Source organism: Schistocerca gregaria, chromosome 2, assembly GCF_023897955.1.
Source record: "Schistocerca gregaria isolate iqSchGreg1 chromosome 2, iqSchGreg1.2, whole genome shotgun sequence".
NCBI classification, from domain to species: Eukaryota; Metazoa; Arthropoda; class Insecta; order Orthoptera; family Acrididae; genus Schistocerca; species Schistocerca gregaria.
Window position 1 is genome coordinate 497,802,658 of NC_064921.1, and position 19,761 is coordinate 497,822,418.

The following is a 19,761-nucleotide window of genomic DNA, read 5'->3' on the forward strand; positions in this document are numbered from 1 at the left end:
GGAAATAACATTGGCCCAAGAGGTCACTTTCTAAATCTCGTAGGACGTGTTCAAGTTTCCCAGAATGGTATCTCCTAAATTTTATAGGCATTTTAAGAAGCTCACAGTAGGTTTGTACAAAAGAGGAACGTTTTGTGAATACGTAATCTCAAACAAGACAAGTGGAAGAGTTATACTGTTTAGGGACGTTATAAATTTGCAGCTGGCAGACCTAAAATGACAGCTAACAGCTGATGTTATTGGTAGAAACAAAAACCTACACCCACAGGATATGTTAACTATGTTGTTGCTCTAGAAGCGACAAACGTGCCATTACTGTGAATACATACAACTGGCTAAATGTGTTGCCGAATGCTAATGCCAACAAAGTACCTCGCATAACTAAATACCCCCACTTTGAGCTCATTGTTAGCTAAAAAGGTAGCGTACATTCCAAAACTGATACTGATGGAAACGTATTAACGCTCCCGTTGGGTTTCCTGCTGCCGTGGTCCAGCAGGAATGACAAAACAACGAAATGATTATGTTTTTATAAACTTCAGGACCTATTGCAAAGAGGAATGAAACGAGATACAGTTCCCTGAATCAGAACCTGAACGAGAAACTCACGTCAGTGACAACGGTGATGCTGAGGTACAACCTATTTAGGCAGATATTCAAGAACCAAAGAACAAGAGGCAAAAACCCTGTTTGAGAACTAATTTGAACACCTTCAGAGACAAGTATTTCAGAAGCAGAAAATGAGTGCTTTGGCTGCTATAACATATTGGGATCCAAGCAATCTGATTAGGGGAGGTTTTGTGAATTCAAAATTTTAAGTGGTTTTGGGCGTCTTATTGGCCTCAGCATCAACTATTTGTCTAAAAGATGCCTTAAAACAGAAGAAAAATACCAGTATTTTGCCAAGAAAGAGATTTGTTACGTACGCTAATTTTTCTCACTTTGGGCCAACTTATTTGATTATGTGTGTTCCTACATTATAACGTGCTATACAGGGTGTTACAAAACGGTACGGCCAAACTTTCAGGAAATATTCCTCACACACAAATAAAGAAAAGATGTTATGTGGACATGTGTCCGGAAACGCTTAATCTCCGGGTTAGAGCTCATTTTAGTTTCTTCAGTATGTACTGTACTTCCTCGATTCACCGCCAGTTGGCCCAATTGAAGGGAGGTAATGTTGATTTCGGTGCTTGTGTTGACATGCGACTCATTGCTCTACAGTACTAGCATCAAGCACATCAGTACGTAACATCAACAGGTTAGTGTTCATCACGAATGTGGTTTTGCAGTCAGTGCAATGTTTACAAATGCGGAGTTGGCAGATGCTCATTTGATGTATGGATTAGCACGGGGCACTAGCCGTGGCGCGGTACGTTTGTATCGAGACAGATTTCCAGAACGAAGGTGTCCCGACAGGAAGACGTTCGAAGCAATTGATCGGCGTCTTAGGGAGCACGGAACATTCCAGCATATGACTCGCGACTGGAGAAGACCTAGAATGATGAGGACACCTGCAATGGACGAGGCAATTCTTCGTGCATTTGACGATAACCCTAATGTCAGCGTCAGAGAAGTTGCTGCTGCACAAGGTAACGGTGACCACATCACTGTATGGAGAGTGCTACGGGAGAACCAGTCCCTTCCGTACGATGTACAGCGCGTGCAGGCACTTTAAGCAGCTGATTGACCTCCACGGGTACACTTCCGCGAATGGTTCATCCAACAATGTGTCAATCCTCATTTCAGTGCAAATGTTCTCTTTACGGATGACGCTTCATTCCGACGTGATCAAATTGTAAATATTTACAATCAACATGTGTGGGCTAACAAGAATCCGCACGCAATTGTGCAATCACGTCATCAACACAGATTTTCTGTGAACGTTTGGGCAGGCATTGTTGGTGATGTCTTGATTGGGCCCCATGTTCTTCCACCTACGCTCAATGGAGCCTGTTATCACGATTTCATACGGGATACTCTACCTCTGCTGCTAGAACATGTGCCTTTACAAGTACGACACAACATGTGGTTCATGCAGGATGGAGCTCCTGGACATTTCAATCGAAGTGCTGGTATGCTTCTCAACAACAGATTCGGTAGCCGATGGATTGGAAGAGGCGGACCAATTCCATGGCCTCCACGCTCTCCTGACCTCAACCCTCTTGGCATTCATTTATGGGGGCATTTGAAAGCTCTTGTCTACGCAACCCCGGTACCAAATGTAGAGACTCTTCGTGGTCGTATTGTGGACGGCTGTGATACAATACGTCATTCTCGAGGGTTGCATCAGCGCATCAGGGATTCCATGCGACGGAGGGTGGATGCATGTATCCTCGCTAACGGACGACATTTTGAACATTTCCTGTAACAAAGTGTTTGAAGTCACGCTGGTACGTTCTGTTGCTGTGTGTTTCCATTCCGTGAATAATATGATTTGAAGAGAAGTAATAAAATGAGCTCTAACAGGGAAAGTAAGTGTTTCCGGACACATGTCCACATAACATATTTTATTTCTTTGTGTGTGAGAATGTTTCTCAAAAGTTTGGCCGTACCTTTTTGTAACACCCTGTACAACTGAAGGCGTTAACCAATTAATTTATGGTGACTTAAAAAAGTCTGTGCCCTTTAACACGTGACATTTTGTGGGTAGTATAAATGCAGAATTTGTTTCTTAAATATAGGAAATTAATCAATGGTTTTTACAAACGCTTCACAATTTATTGCTGAACGTAAACCTGCAACAGCTCAAAATCCAAAATTTTTGACAAGAGGTGCCTTTTCGCTTTCCCTCTCACATTTACAGACAAAATGACGGTTCCACATAAGGATGACTCGTGTTAGGCATTACTGTCCACGTTGTGTGTTCCTTGTTTCACATTCTGGGGACAACTGCTTCTCCTTCCGTGTTGTTGTTGTTGATGTCGTTGTGGTCTTCAGTCCTGAGACTGGTTTGATGCAGCTCTCCATGCTACTCTGTCCTGTGCAAGCTTCTTCATCTCCCAGTACCTACTGCAACCTACATCCTTCTTAATCTGCTCCACGCTGCCCTCCAGTACTAAATTGGTGATCCCTTGAAGCCTCAGAACATGTCCTACCAACCGATCCATTCTTCTGGTCAAGTTGTGCCACAAACTTCTCTTCTCCCCAATCCTATTCAATACCTCCTCATTAGTTATGTGATCCACCCATTTAATCTTCAGCATTCTTCTGTAGCACCACATTTCGAAAGCTTCCATTCTCTTCTTGTCCACACTAGTTATCATCCATGTTACACTTCCATACATGGCTACACTCCATGCAAATACTTTCAGAAATGAATTCCAGACACTTTAATCTATACTCGATGTTAACAAATTTCTCTTCTTCAGAAACGCTTTTCTTGCCATTGCCAGTCTACATTTTATATCCTCTCTACTTCGACATCGTCAGTTATTTTGCTCCCCAAATAGCAAAACTCCTTTACTACTTTAAGTGTCTCATTTCCTTATCTAATTCCTTCAGCATCACCCGACTTAATTCGACTACATTCCATTATCCTCGTTTTGCTTTTGTAGATGTTCGTTTTATATCCTCCTTTGAAGACACTATCCATTCCGTTCAACTGCTCTTCGAAGGCCTTTGCTGTCTCTGACAGAATTACGATGTCATCGGCGAACCTCAAACTTTTTATTTCTTCTCCATTGATTTTAATACCTACTCCGAATTTTTATTTTGTTTCTTTTACTGCTTGCTCAATATACAGATTGAATAACATCGGGGAGAGACTACAACCCTGTCTCACTCCCTTACCAACCACTGCTTCCCTTTCATGTCCCTCGACTCTTATAACCGCCATCTGGTTTCTGTACAAATTGTAAATAGCCTTTCGCTCCCTGTATTTTACGCCTGCCACCTCTAGAATTTGAAAGAGAGTATTCCAGTCAACATTGTCAAAAGCTTTCTCCAAGTCTACAAATACTAGAAACGTAGGTTTGCCTTTCCTTAATCTAGCTTCTAATATAAGTCGTAGGATCAGTATTGCCTCACGTGTTCCAACATTTCTACGGAATCCAAACTGATCTTCCCCGAGGTTGGCTTCTACAAGTTTTTCCATTCGTCTGTAAAGAATTCGAGTTAGTATTTTGCAGCTGTGACTTATTAAACTGATTGTTCGGTAATTTTCACATTTGTCAACACCTGCTTTCTTTGGGATTGGAATTATTATATTCTTCTTGAAGTCTGAGGGTATTTCGCCTGTCTCATATATCTTGCTCACCAGATGGTAGAGTTTTGTCAGGACTGGCTCTCCCAAGGCCGTCAGTGGTTCCAATGGAATGTTGTCTACTCCGGGGGCCTTGTTTCGACTCAGGTCTTTCAGTGCTCTGTCAAATTCTACACGCAGTATCGTATCTCCCATTTCATTTTCATCTACATCCTCTTGCTTTTCCATAATATTGTCCTCAAGTACATCGCCCTCTATATACTCCTTCCACCTTTCTGCTTTCTCTTCTTTGCTTAGAACTGGGTTTCCATATGAGCTCTTGATGTTCATACAAGTGGTTCTCTTATCTCCAAAGGTCTCTTTAATATTCCTGTAGGCAGTATCTTTCTTACCCCTAGTGAGATAAACCTCTGCATCCTTACATTTGTCCTCTAGCCATCCCTGCTTAGCCATTTTGCACTTCCTGTCAATTGCTCCCTTATGCTCTCCCTGAAACTCTGTACAACCTCTGGTTCTTTTAGTTTATCCATGTCCCATCTCCTTAAATTTCCATCTTTTTGCAGTTTCTTCAGTTTTAATCTACAGGTCATAACCAATAGATTGTGGTCAGAGTCCACATCTGCCCCTGGAAATGTCTTACAATTTAAAACCTGTTTCCTAAATCTCTGTCTTACCATTATATAATCTATCTGATACCTTTTAGTATCTCCAGGGTTCTTCCATGTATACAGCCTTCTTTTATGATTCTTTAACCAAATGTTAGCTATTATTAAGTTGTGCTCTGTGCAAAATTCTACCAGGCGGCTTCCTCTTTCATTTCTTTGCCCCAGTCAATATTCACCTACTACGTTTCCTTCTCTCCCTTTTCCTACTACCGAATTCCAGTCACCCATGACTATTAAATTTTCATCTCCCTTCAGTATCCGAATAATTTCTTTTATTTTATCATACATGTCTTCAATTTCTTCGTCATCTGCAGAGCTAGTTGGCATATAAACTTGTACTACTGTAGTAGGTGTGGGCTTCGTATTTATCTTGGCCACAATAATGCGTTCACTGTGCTGTTTGTAGTGGCTTACTCGCATTCCTATTTTCCTATTCATTATTAAACCTACTCCTGCATTATCCCTATTTGATTTTGTGTTTATAACCCTGTAGTCACCTGACCAGAAGTCTTGCTCCTCCTACCACCGAACTTCACCAATTCCCACTATATCTAACTTTAATTTATCCATTTCCCTTTTTAAATTTTCTGACCTACCTGCCCGATTAAGGGATCTGACATTCCACGCTCCGATCCGTAGAACTCCAGTTTTCTTTCTCCTGATAACGACATCCTCTTGAGTATTCCCCCCCCCCCCCCCCCCCCGGAGATCCGAATGGGGGACTATTTTACCACCGGAATATTTTACCCAAGAGGAAGCCATCATCATTTAATCATACAGTAAAGCTGAATGCCCTCGGGAAAATTACGGCCGTAGTTTCTCTTTGCTTTCAGCCGTTCGCAGTACCAGCACAGCAAGGCCGTTTTGGTTATTATTACAAGGCCACATCAGTCAATCATCCAGACTGTTGCCCCTGCAACTACTGGAAAGGCTGCTGCCCCTCTTCAGGAACCACACGTTTGTCCGGCCTCTCAACAGATACCCCTCCGTTGTGGTTGCACCTACGGTACGGCTATCTGTATCGCTGAGGCACGCAAGCCTCTCCACCAACGGCAAGGTCCATGGTTCATGGGGGGAGGCCTTCCGTGTTAGCTAATTTTATTTTCCCAACCCATTTTCGATTCTCTTTTTTCCTCAAGTGACCTATGGTTCCATGCTCAGTAAACTACTTGATTTGGAACTTTATATTGTTCATAGCTTTTGAAGTCTCTGTGTGTATGTTCACGTTTTGCAGTCAATGGTCTGTTGTTATCATTCATCTAAGATCCTGTGTTTCGTTTATAGTACCAATGAGAGCGTTCGTAAGAAAAATATTTTCGAACGAAATAATGGTGAAAGGACATGTTGCCTTGTCATAACGTCTATAATATCACAACAGAAACGTTCCAATATTGTGAATACCTTCTGGAGAATGAGCATTTCAGTATTCAGTGCACTAAAGACAGAAACACCGAAATAATTTTTATAGCTACTGATTTATTGTATATAATTTGCAGTCGGTGCACCTAAGTATTATAAGTAACTACGATCTAGTCCCCAAAGTTAGTTATAGAAAAGTCAATATAACTCAGTGACATTTACTTTTGGTATTCCGACCTTCAGCAGCTGCGTCTTTGAGACACAAGACGTAATCACTTCCCAGGCCATTCAGCGCGCACACACTGGCTGGTAGTCATCCTGCTGTCATTGAATCTTTGCAACAACGCTAAACAAGTCTGAGAGTTCTGTGACCGATGAGTTACTTTCTGGATGGCGTAGAATTATCGTGTTAAATTCACCTGATTTTACGTGTCATTACCAGTGAATAACCATTGTGATTTACACTTAAGGTGAACCATAAGTTGATCAAATCATGGTTTTGAGTCTCGCTCAAGGCCAGAATGTAACAACGTTCTGTTACAGAGCTACATTCCACACTGCTTGAGTATGACAGGACAGCTGGTGTCAAGCTCAAGGTGAACAATATCTTACTAATTCACGCTGATATAGGCACACTCATGTTACAAATAGGTCACGTTTTATTCAAGTAGACTTTTGTCGTCAGTTTATCATGGTAAATTGTATCTCATTTGTATTTGTTCAGAGAATATTTTAAAAACAATTTGAATTAATATATTGAACACAACAGTAAACTTTAATCAATCACCAGTTCTTAATCTTTCTTATCTAAATCAGTCATTATCAAAAACATTCTGGCTATGCTCAGGTAGTTTACCGACATCAAGCCTGTAGGTGACTGTTTCTAAGTTAAAGATGTTGTAAAACCGTGTCTGGAGAGCATTTTCCTCGCGTTTGTTCGATAAGAAGCGGGAAAGGTACACATTTAAGGGCATAAGATAAGAATAATAAGAGTGTGAAGGGTGACTTCCCAAACTGTTTCCTTTCTTTCGTTTTTGAAATGAGAAGAGAGTGTTATCGTGTAGTAGCAACATGTGATGCAGTTTTGTCTGTCGTTTTTCTTATACTGCGAAGGAAATGTCTCAGTTCTTGGCAGCAAATGCCAGCTGCGATGGATACACCTCTAGGGAGGAGATCGTTATGCATAACATCCTTTTTAGCCAACAGATGCAAAATATGTTCACACTGACCTTTACTCGAGTATATGTCTCTTGTTACGGCTCAGCCACTAATTTCTTCCTGAGAAGTTAACATAAAAGCATCATGACTCGCCAGCAGTAATACTCAGTCTATGAATTTGCGCCTTTCAAACATCAGTTCAGTAATAATCACTATTTTGATTTTTGTTGCTTTGATTTAGAGCTTGGAGTACTCTTACACCTAACTTCTGAGCCTTGCCTATTGAATGCAAGTATCGTACGACTCATAAATGGTGTCCAAAAAACATGTTCAAATGTGTGTGAAATCTTATGGGACTTAACTGGTTCGTTGTTTGTGGGAAGAGACCAAACAGCGAGGTCATAGGTCTCTGCGGATTAGGTAAGGATGAGGAAGGAAGTCGGCCGTGTCCTTTCAAAGGAAGAATCCCAGCATTTGCCTGGAGTGATTTAGGGAAATCACGGAAAACCTATGGGACTTAACTGCTAAGGTCATCAGTCCCTAAGCTTACGCACTACTTAACCTAAATTATCCTAAGGACAAACACACACACCCATGCCCGAGGTAGGACTCGAACCTCCGCTGGGGCCAGCCGCACCGTTCGTGACTGCGGCGCCGTAGACCGCTAGGCTAATCTCGCGCGGCAATGGTCTCAATTCGTCACATAAAGTACATGACACATGTCTGCTGTCAAGGCTACCTGAATGCGGAAAATTATTCATGCCAGAACGATCTTTCTTGAAACAACAAAATAGGTATTTTGACGGTTTTTGTCCGAAGGTATTTGTCCCACAGGTAATACAAAGATTCCGAACTGCTTATGCTCCCTTCATCCCTCTATTTACATCCAAGGCCAATAATACGTCGCAAATATTATACACTTTTCCACTTGTGTGTCAATTTTAAACACTTGGATAACGTTCACAAGTTTCAAGTTGCCAACTCCAATATGTAACTGAAAGATAAATACTAGACCCTTAAGTAACAAAATAACACGTGATAAATTTACTCACAGCGCTACGCCGCAATCACCTAGCGGACGGCGCCTCGCGTTAGCTGGTGGGTGGCGTAATGGCCGGTTGCCTGTGGCAGGAGGCCGCTGTGAGGGTGAGGAGCGAAGCGTGTTCTGATCTTGACGTAGCCTCGACTTGTTTGGAGGAATATTTTCCGGCTGTTACAGGTGGATTAAAAAGTGAGGCGAATAATCTTTCAGTTTCCATCAGGTCGGTAACCCTAGCAGTCAACGGAAATGCAAATAAAAATATAGGAGATGTACTCGAGATTAGATTAACAGCGAGTAACGCTTACCACGAGATCGCTAGCAAATACATCGCTGTAGCACCCAGAATGAACACACGTCCTGCATACACTTGTGCATTCTGCACCATTGCCAGATCATGTAGGCCTAGACGGCCACACACAGAGTTCTGAAAGGTGCCTCGTGAAGACTCGACAGTCTCTGCGGCTGCCAGCCGGCGGCTGTGTTTTATGTCTAAGACCGCAAGCTGTCAAAACAACTTATGGCTGAACTCGCTCCGTATGATACGGACTTAACAAGGTCTTTTTGTTAGCCCAGCGAGCCCGGCCGTCAGAAGAAATAATTTCTTACCAGATGTCATGCATCCGAAAATGTGATGGCGATCTATTCTTTTTCCTGTCCAATCTTCCACATGGGCGAACTCTGAAATTCACCCTTGAAGTGCTTTTGTCTTTTTGTAATTTCGTGCTAGAGGTATGATTCATAATGTGGTGAGCAGAACGGCAAGGCGCGGCCTGGTGCAGGAGGAACGCAAGGGATGCCAAGGTGACAGTCCACAAATCGGAACCCGGCGTGGTGATTTCTTTTTCGCTAACTGTTCGGTGTAAGACCCAGCGCCTAATTACTCAAGACAGGTCTTTTCGGCCTCTTAGCCGCTGCATCTATCTGCCGATCTTGGAGGAACCAAAGCTGCCCACCACCAATCGCTGCAGCGACACACAGCGTTGCCCATGTCTGCCACGTGGAAGTGGGCCGTTTCTTTTATTCTATTATCTATTTCTTGAAGCAGTATTTTATTTATTTAAAGTAAAGTAACAGTTTCGCGACTTAGAAATAGAGTTTGGTCTATTGATAGTGACCGGGCCAAATATCTCACGAAATAAGCATCAAACGAAAACACTACAAAGAACGAAACTCGTCTACCTTGAAGGGGGAAACCAGATGGCACTATGATTGGCCTGCTAGATGGCACTCCCATAAGTCAAACGGATATCAACTGCGTTTTTTTTAAAAACAGGAACCACCATTTTTATTAAATATTCGTGAAGTACGTAAGGAAATATGAATGTTTTAGTTCGACCACTTTTTTCACTTTGTGGTAGATGTCGTTGTAATAGTCACAAACGTATAAGTACGTGGTACCACGTAACATTCCACCAGTGCGGACGGTATTTGCTTCGTGATACATTACCCGTGTTAAAATGGACCGTTTACCAATTGCGGGAAAGGTCGATATCATGTTATGTATGGCTATTGTGATCAAAATGCCCAACGGGCGTGTGCTATGTATGCTGCTCGATATCGTGGACGACATCATCCAAGTGTCCGGACCGTTCGCCGGATACTTACGTTATTAAAGGAAACGGGGCGTGTAGAGCCTCATGTGAAACGTCAACCACGACCTGCAACAAATGATACCCCAATATGTATTTTAGCTGCTGTCACGGCTAATCCGCACGTCAGTAGCAGACAAATTGCGCGAGAATCGGGAATCTCAAAAACATCGGTGCTGATAATGCTATATCAACATCTATTGCACCCGTACCATATTTATATGCACCAGGAATTGCATGGTGACGACTTTGTACGTCGTGTACAGTTCTGCCACTGGGGACAAGAGAAATTAGGGGACGATGACAGTTTTTTTGCACGCGTTTTATTTAGCGACAAAGCGGTAACGTAAACCGGCACAATATGCACTACTGGGCAACGGAAAATCCACGATGGGTGAGACAAGTGGAACATCAGCGACCTTGGCGGGTTAATGTATGGGCGGCATTATGGGAGGAAGGATAATTGGCCCCCATTTTATCGATGGCAATCTAAATGGTGCAGTGTATGCTGATTTCTTACGTAATGTTCTACCGATGTTACTACAAGATGCTTCACTGCATGACAGAATGGCGATGTACTTCCAACATGATGGATGTCCGTCACGTAGCTCGCGTGCGGTTGAAGCGGTACTGAATAGCATATTTCATGACAGGTGGATTGGGCGTTGAAGCACCATACCATGGCCCGCATGTTCACCGGATCTGACGTCCCCGGTTTTCTGTCTGTGGGGAAAGTTGAAGGATATTTGCTATCGTGATCCATCGACAACGCCTGACAACATGCGTCAGCGCATTGTCAATACATGTGCGAACTCGCTGTTGAGAGGTATGTCGTTACACGTATTGCCAAATGCATTGAGGTTGAAACGTCCGCTTAGAAAAATTATACAGGACTGGGCTTAAACTGACACAGAATATTTTTAGCGCAACGCAATCTGACTTTCAATAATCCCTACAAAAAAATGTCCCTGACTAACATTAACCTATACGTTTCACAAATCGCTTACCTCACAAAAATCTTGTTTACTCTAACTACTGCAATACAGCGAGCGCCACTACTGCCAGCTAAATAAAAGATTCAAACTACGGAAGGCACTAACTACTGATAGGGATAGTTAGCAAATGAAAGATTTTAATAGAGAACAAACAATGTATTTACCTTACTAGTGTTCAAAAGTCATAATGTATACAGCAGTTCATGACATCCAGTCTTACAAATCTCAAAACTCCGCCATCTCTCTCCCCACATCCACCACTGCTGGCGGCTCACCTCCTACTGCACAACGCTACGCGCTGTTAACAGCCAACTACCCAACACTACAATGGCAGACAACAATGCAAACTAGCACAGATTGCACACAGCACAGCCAGTGATTTTTCATACAGAGCGCTACGTGGCGTTACCAATAAGGAAACCTAAACAGCCTACTTACAAGATTGGCGGACATCATTTTCAGCATTTATTGCATTAATGTGGTATTTACAGGTAATCACGCTGTAACAGCATGCGTTCTCAGAATTGATAAGTTCACAAAGGTACATGTATCACATTGGAACAACCGAAATGAAATGTTCAAACGTACCTACGTTCTGTATCTTAATTTAAAAAAACCTACATGTTACCATCTGTTCGTCTAAAGTTGTGAGCCATGTGTGTGTGACTATTCCAGCGCCATCTATCACAAAGCGAAAAAAGTGGTCCAACTAAAACATTCATCTTTCTTCACGTCCTACACGAATATGTAATAATAAATGGGGGTTCCTATTTTAAAAAACGCAGTTGATATCCGTTTGACCTATGGCAGCGCCATGTAGCGGGCCAACCACAGCGCCATCTGGTTTCCCCCTTCAAGCTAGACAAATTTGGTTTTTTGTAGTTTTTCCGTTTGACGCTTCTTTCGTGAGATATTTGGCCCGGGCACTATCAATGGACCACCCAGTATAACTAAATTGTTTGATAATTTAGAAGGGAAAAAAGGAACAGAAAACGGATAGATGATTGATGTTAGAACCGTCACCTTGATCTCTGAAGGTAAATATCTTGGTATTTGTCGTCGATTCACCTTACCTGGTTATGTCTTAGTGGTAGGTTAATTTCGTTAAGCTAGACATAACTTTCTGGGTAGAATGTGAGTAGAACTAAGGCTTACAATACCTTGGGTGACAATTTATTGGCACTTCTTAAAATGCAATAATGTAAACTTCCTCAAAATTTTATCGAACATGATCTGCTTCATTAATATAAAGATGCTTACTGAAATGGAGGAACATACCATTTTAACAACACTAAGTAGTCAAGAAATACTAAATAATCTGATCATATAATTTGTGCTGTGGCACAGATACACTTACATCAGAAAGATTTTATTTTTATTGTGGACTAGCTTATTAAATCAAATAACTTTTATCTTAGTAACTAATAAATTTTGTAGAGTGAAGAAGTGACTGTGGGAATGTCGACTGGTGCATTTATTCTTGTACTCTGTACGCCAGACAAATATACAGTCCGCAAAACTGTAAGTAAACACACCACTGTGATGATCCACTCATTTAACTCACTTAAGATACACACTGCAATAAAGAAATCTCTCTGTACAGGGATCAATATCATTACATAAACTGATTAATACAGCAATGAAATAGATCTCATCACACTCTAAAAGAATCTAAAATGAAGGTACATGTAACTGTAAGGCACCTGATGGTGCAGCTTGCTACCAAAATGTGCCCTCAGCAAATAATTCAGTTCGAGTCTGTTGCTATCTACGGCTCGACGTGTGTCAGCAGCCCATAGCGGCTAGCATTCCATGTATTTTGTGACTGTAACTTCATCGCTTTATATTTATTTTATACGTGACATGCCAATTTGAATGTTCTACTTCTGAAGAAGGCACTCATAGTAGTGCCGAAACCTAAGTCAAAAGACTTAATGTTTGGGACCGAAGGCTGTTATTGCTTTAATCTTACTTCGTAAACGGTTGCTGACGACGCAGCTATGTTCAAAGCTTTCAGTTCGACTACATTCCATTCCTCTTGTTTCATTTTTCTTCGTGTTCCTCTCAAGTCTCTTTTAAAAATAATATCCTTTCTGTTTAACAGAGTTTCTAAATTCTTTGCTTATTCTGAAAAAAATTAGAACATCAGTAAGTGTCAGTGTTTTTCTTCCTGTTACCCGAATTATAACTACCTCTCTAATCATGCTTGGTTTGCTTTAGTGATTGCTCGTTGTACATGCTAAATGACATGGAGAATATGCTACCTTTCTCTCTCTCTCTCTCTGTCTCTCTCTCTCTCTCTCTCTCTCTCTCACTCTCTCTCTATCCTCAACAGCTACCCCCTTTTCGTGTCCTTCGGCGCTTATAGCTGCAGTCTCGTTTCTCTGTAAACTGTAGATATCCTTGATTGCGATACGTTCAGAATATGAAGGAGTATGTTCCGGTCAACAATATCAAAAATTTTCTCTAAATCTGTTGAGTTTCTATATATCACTGGAAAATGGGGTGAATAGAATTAGCTTACACATTTAAAAGAATAAAACTGATAACTTAAAAATATTTGAAAATCAAAATTTTGTGGAATTATAGATTTGTGTTTAACTTTAAACTTATAATTAAATCTGCGACCTGGCTTATCCTTCTGTAACACAAAAACAAAAAATATCGGTGTTTCCAATGACCTCACAGGTGGATAGAAACAATGCTCAACGTGAACCCTGAACCCTACTATATTTTCTATTTATTGGACTTTAGGGTAAAAAAGGACATTTAAAAAGCTGTTTTCGATCTAGGAGAAAAACAAAAGAACTTTATTTGTTTCAATAAAGTTTTGTTCACCATAGAAACTAAAAATTTTGCAAGAATTGTGATTGTTTATTAGTTTTTTTCAACTAAACGTAGTTGTATCTCTAATTACTTTATTGTAACATTAAACTGATGAAACTGGTTTGTTTGTTAATACATTATGTCACTGATACCACGATTGCAATTGATGACTTTGAATTTACAAGTCATATCCTTAGAATGATGAATAACTTTCAAACATCATCTGCTTCACTAGAAAATGACTAGTAACATAATAAAATAAATGTGTTTAATCAGACTTCACAGCATAGTCTCCTGGATTACGAAAAGTGCCATATGGCTCTTCATTGATGCCAAATTAAATGTCTCTTTGTGGATAGACACTGACGATTACTGTTTCTCTTCACCACACGAATTCCGAAAACAAAATCATACATTTTCAATTAACCAAGACATAATTAACATTAAAATATGCTTTAAAACTAACCTTAATGGTACAGTACTGCAAATACTCGTATGCTTGCCATGTGCCTAAATTAAAACAACGCCATTTAAATTGCCACTTACAAATAAAGTTCAAAGTAAGCAAATTCAGCTCCACACTCGATGTTTGTATCAAACTGACAAACATCAAGTGAAAGTGTCATCTACTTTGAAAATCGTAATTTTCCTGTTAGACTGGTTCAGTATCAGCTTAGGAAATCATATATTTGAATGACATTCCTATTTATCTTCCAACATGATAGGACTGAACGTTTTTGGAAGTTTTGTTTTTTTACTAACCTGATTGTTTCTACTCACCAAATTTTACGATACTTCCAGCTTTAGACCTTACTCTCTTTCCTTATTACAAGGTTGCCATCTGAGCTATTGTTGTCCGGATGTACTTGTAAATCGTTTTGTACATCTGCTCTTCTTTCATACGGATGTCTCTGTCTTTAATTTTTCTATACACGAAATCCATATTTACCATAGTTATGCATACTTCTCCAGCTTTGCACTTCTCTTGAAGTCACACCGATAGTTCCATATCGCTCTTCCTGTTAGTGTCGCTTTTTAGATGTTTGAAATCCCTGTTCTATTCTTCACTTGCTGTGTTTCTAAATCTTCCCATTTCACCATTAAATTAAGTTTATCTTGTGTTATCCAAAGATTTCTGTTATGCCTTTTGATTGCGTAGTTTTTCCTCCACTGTCTTTATTATCTTACCTCTCAAAATTACCCATTCGTCTTTTATTGTGTTCCTTTCCCTTGTATCAGTTTCCTAATGCTCGCTTTGATCTTTCAGCATCCTCTGGTTCACTCAGTTTATACAGCTGTCATCACCTTTATTTCTTATCTTTCAAAAATTGCTCTGTTTTAATCTGCAAGATGATTCCACCCTGTGTAAGCTGTTTATGCCAATAAAAAAGAAGTATTCATCTAGAAACAGTTAGCTCCTTGTGTCAAAGTTATCAGTTTAGGGTCATCTAGGATCTGCATAACATTGATCGCAAGGGTTTTAAGACACAAGGTATAGTGAGTAAAAGTTGTCTTCTACGTCACTCCCAGCGAGCTAAGTGTCATCCATTGCACAACAGCTCCAGAGATTTGCAACTTCTGTGGCTGTTGGCGTCTGTACGGCATCAGTTGCTCGGCCACGTTCAGCGTCTCCCCAGGCAGAATTCTTGGGCTTAACCGGCAGATTCTCACAATTCATGTATTTATTTGATGAGAGCCAGGAACGTCTAAGATGGTCTAGAAGTAGAAAGTTACTTCTTTGTGCAACATAGTAGCGGCAGTCACTCCATTGGTGGGAAAACGACATTATTACCAGCACTGCTCTCATATACTCGAATAACCGACACACCAGGCTACAGTCTGGCAGTTTGGTAGCCCTTTATTCTGCAGTCATCGACTACGTTTTCTGATTTAAAGCTCTTCCTTGGTAGCAGAGTATAATACAGGAAGCTAACCCAGTGCAATGTGTCTGTACAACTTTTGTGATTCTTCTGTTTTTCAAAACTACTAAATTATCTGCCTTCTTGATATCTCCTCGTTTTTAAATACCCTTACACAATTGGCTTTCTGATTCCTTAAAAGTCACTTCAAATTAACACATAAGAAAATCTGTCGCTTCTTCTTAATAAAATGAAGTCTACATAGAGCCTAGACCTCTCTTTCAGGTTCAACATTACAAATCCGTCCCAACTGAAGGCACTTCTGTTGTGTACGACTTTGCACATAATGGTAAGGAGAGGGGAGCTACATAGTGATACAGCAACTGTCGTCTTTGAAAAGCTAGAGAGGGGCAGAAATGCTGAGCGAAGTAGATAACACAACAAACAGGAAATAGACTTAACTTGTATTTCTCCAAACATACGAAGACTCATAATAAATGTAATAACAAATAGAGTTAAGCTATCGATATTCCGTTCCTATGACGCCCATGGCATGGTATCGATACTTTATATCACAGTTTCAACAATGCATTTTTATTCATACGACCTTCATGAGTGTTTTCTGCTACAACCTTTAATCGAAATTATGTCTTTGAGGCCACAAACTGATTATCGCTCTGAATGATTTAGAGCTTTAAAAAGACGTTATAGTTTCACCTTATGTTTTCTGTCCTGCATACGTTAACTGCCAGAGCCTACCGGATAAGCGATGAAAATAACATCAAAGAAGAATTAAAGGAACTACAGCACACGTTTCGTGCCAACGGCTATGATGACAAAATCATCAGAGAGGTAGCTAAAACCAAAGGGAGCAGAACACGAGAAGAAGGCAAAGAAGAGAATCTTCACTGGTATACTTGCCATGTGTAAAAGGCGTCAGTGAACGGCTAGCCAACGTCCTCCGCCGACGAGGTTTCAAACCGATTTTTCGAATCAATCACAGGATCCACGAAATGATAGGTTCCACCAAGTATGAAGTCAACATTCTTAACACTGCAGGTGTTTACGAACTACGGTGTGAGTCGGAGTTGCCTACATAGGAGAAACAGGGAGATCAGTCAGCTTATGAGTAGCAGAACACGAAAGCTATGTATGATTACAACAACATAACAAATCGGCGTTAGCGGAACACCACCGTGACTGTGGACAACCTGTCATATTCCAGGAGGCCGGAGTACTGGCGAAAGAATCGTGGACGCGAGAACGCAATATACGGGAGGCAATCGAAATTATTACACAGCCTGACAACATCAATAGAGAAGATGGGTACAAACTCCCGGCGTCCTGGCTGCCGGCCATCCCAGTCCAACGGGCAGCGAACGGTTGCGGGGCAGAAGCTACACGGGACACGGACGTATCTGCAAAAACAGCTGTAGAGCAACTGTCAGTCCACTTCTGCGCACACCACGAGAAAAACTTGCCGACCAGAAGCCGAACGCTGAATGGCGGACAGATATCAATCGTTGACGACATGGACATCCACGAATAGCCTCTTTCCTTCCATCTTCCCTTACGTCATGACTAGCCAATCATATTAGAGGGCCAATCACAAGTTTTACAAGAGTGACGTTGGACATCGTTAGTCTGTAATAAATGGAAACACCTATCCCCATGCAAAACCAGTCGTGCCCTGAAGAAGGCCGGTGCAATCCGGCCGAAACGTCGCTTTTAGTTTATTATTGTGGTTGGTTTTTAGGAATGACACGGCATAGTACCCAGAAGAATTTTAATCAGTATCACACTGGCCGCGGAAGCCTACATTCTAACATGGAATGTGATAATCAAGGACAGCATTGCATGAGGATGTTTCTGTGGAAGGATTATCTAAACATTCATGGTGGTGATTGTTTGCTCTATATCGTGTCTCCGTACCACTTTCGCGCAACGACGCTCTGAGCGTGTTTTTTTAGGGAATTGACTAGTTTGAACCTGGGACCTGTTGCTGGTAAGGAGACGCCAGACCACACATGACATGTAGAATTCAGAAGATTTCAGTGAGACTATCGATGATATAACCAAATACTTAATGATCTGAATGTCAGCTCCACTGCACTCCCTGTAAAAGAATCTTAATACTAACTAAATTTAGTGGAAAGGGTTCAAGGCATTCCTATTTTTAGTTAGCTGGTAAAATAACGTCGAAAAAGCAGTTAAGTTTACCATTGGAAATTGTATTCTACTCACAAAACATCGTTTATAAATTGCACTATTGATAAAAGGAAATGTTTTAATACAGGATGGTAAAAACCAACTGCGGTCAACAGAAACGTGAACGAATATTCCCTGAATGGGTTTCCAAGTTCTACAATCGATCGAAGGATGATCTATGCCATATCACATCTATAATCTAGGTTTAATTTAAGTTTCACAAAAGAGGAAACTATCAAAATGGTCTACAGTGACCCTCAATTATCTTTAATTACTTATTTAACTTGTCCTAAATTACAGTGGCTGATGTGGCTTCTCAATAACTATATAAAAGAAAAATCATCGCGTTTCAGATCTTTTCTTCAAGTGGCAAATGTGAACACCATGAGTTTTAATTAACGATCGACACTAGTATTACGCAAAAAGGGGGTGTAACAGATGAGACTTCTGCAGTTCTGAGTGAAGCCTTATGCGCTCAAAAATGCGGCATCGCGTGCGTTCATTACCTTGTCGGTGTTTAGGCAGCGTCAGGGCGACAGCGGCTGGCGCACCAGCCATCCAGCTCGCCGTCTCGGAACTAACTCTCTCCTAACTTCTTCTTACTACAATTTACCGAAGTTGGTTTAAAAAAACTATCTGGCTGTGTGTTCATCTGTCCAATCAGGTTCTCAATGTTAACCTTAAGCTCCGCCTACAAAAATTCTGTCCATCCAATGAGAAACCTTATACTTTTCGTGGTGGGGCAATGTTTTTAAAGTTTGCAACGTAACAGAGACGCTAAAAAGTCTCACGCTAAAACCTGCAGCTGGTGTGGTACTTTTAGCGTTATCGTAAGATCTATACTGTTCTTCTGGAGGGCTCTATCTTTTAACATGGGCTGGGGGTGGTCCTTGACGTACCTGAGACGCGAAAATGTCTCATGCTAAAATGTGCGACTGGTGAGCCCTAGTGGTTAGCTGGCGACGGGGGTGTCCAGTCTGTCCCTTATCGTAGGGTCTTCTTGCTTAACACGGTTCTGCTCTCGGCTTCTGTTCTCGTTTCTCCCCTTGGAACTGCGTCGGTCTCACGGTGGGAAGGTACGAAATGCATTTAGGCATTCTTGTGTTACGCTGTGGTATTCCATTTGCTCACTTGTTACTTGTATTACTTTGGTTAATTTAATGTCACGATTTATTCGGAGCTATGTGACATACTACTGGATTTGCTTATCATGTCAGGGTTTCCATGGAAGGTGTTGGATTTGCCTGACACCTAACAATTGTGTAAACACTGCAGACATTCACAGGCAACACGACAACGCTCGTCCCCATATGAGTCAGAAAACAACATGCTGCCATCGCTGAACTGAGGTTTTAGTTATTACCACACTCTCCGTTATTCTTCTGAATTGACCCCTTTAACTTTTGTAAGCCCTCCTCGAACAATTTCTCTGGAGCCTGTCGCAACCACTGCAGAAGCCCTGCTTGCATTTCCTGAAAGTCTGCAATATGATGTCCACTCAAAGGTTTCTTCATCGCTCCGATTAGTTGGTAATCAGAAGGTGTCAGGTCGGGACAATATGACCAGTGTGGTAGTACAACGAACCGAATTTCAGTGATGGAGAGTGTGGCGTTCCGACTCACATGGCGACGTGCGTTGTTATGTTGCATGTGCACTTGTGTCGGTGTGCAACCTCTACGTACTGTGAACAAGCGCCTGTGAATATCCCCAATGGTTACAAAATCCCTCCACAGAAACCACCAAGTTCAGCACTCTCTTTGATGATCACACTTCATATTGTCCGTTTACTTAGTTACACCACTTGGGAAACTGGGCTGTACTATACAGGGATTACACTTCTAGTGATTGTCCTGCCT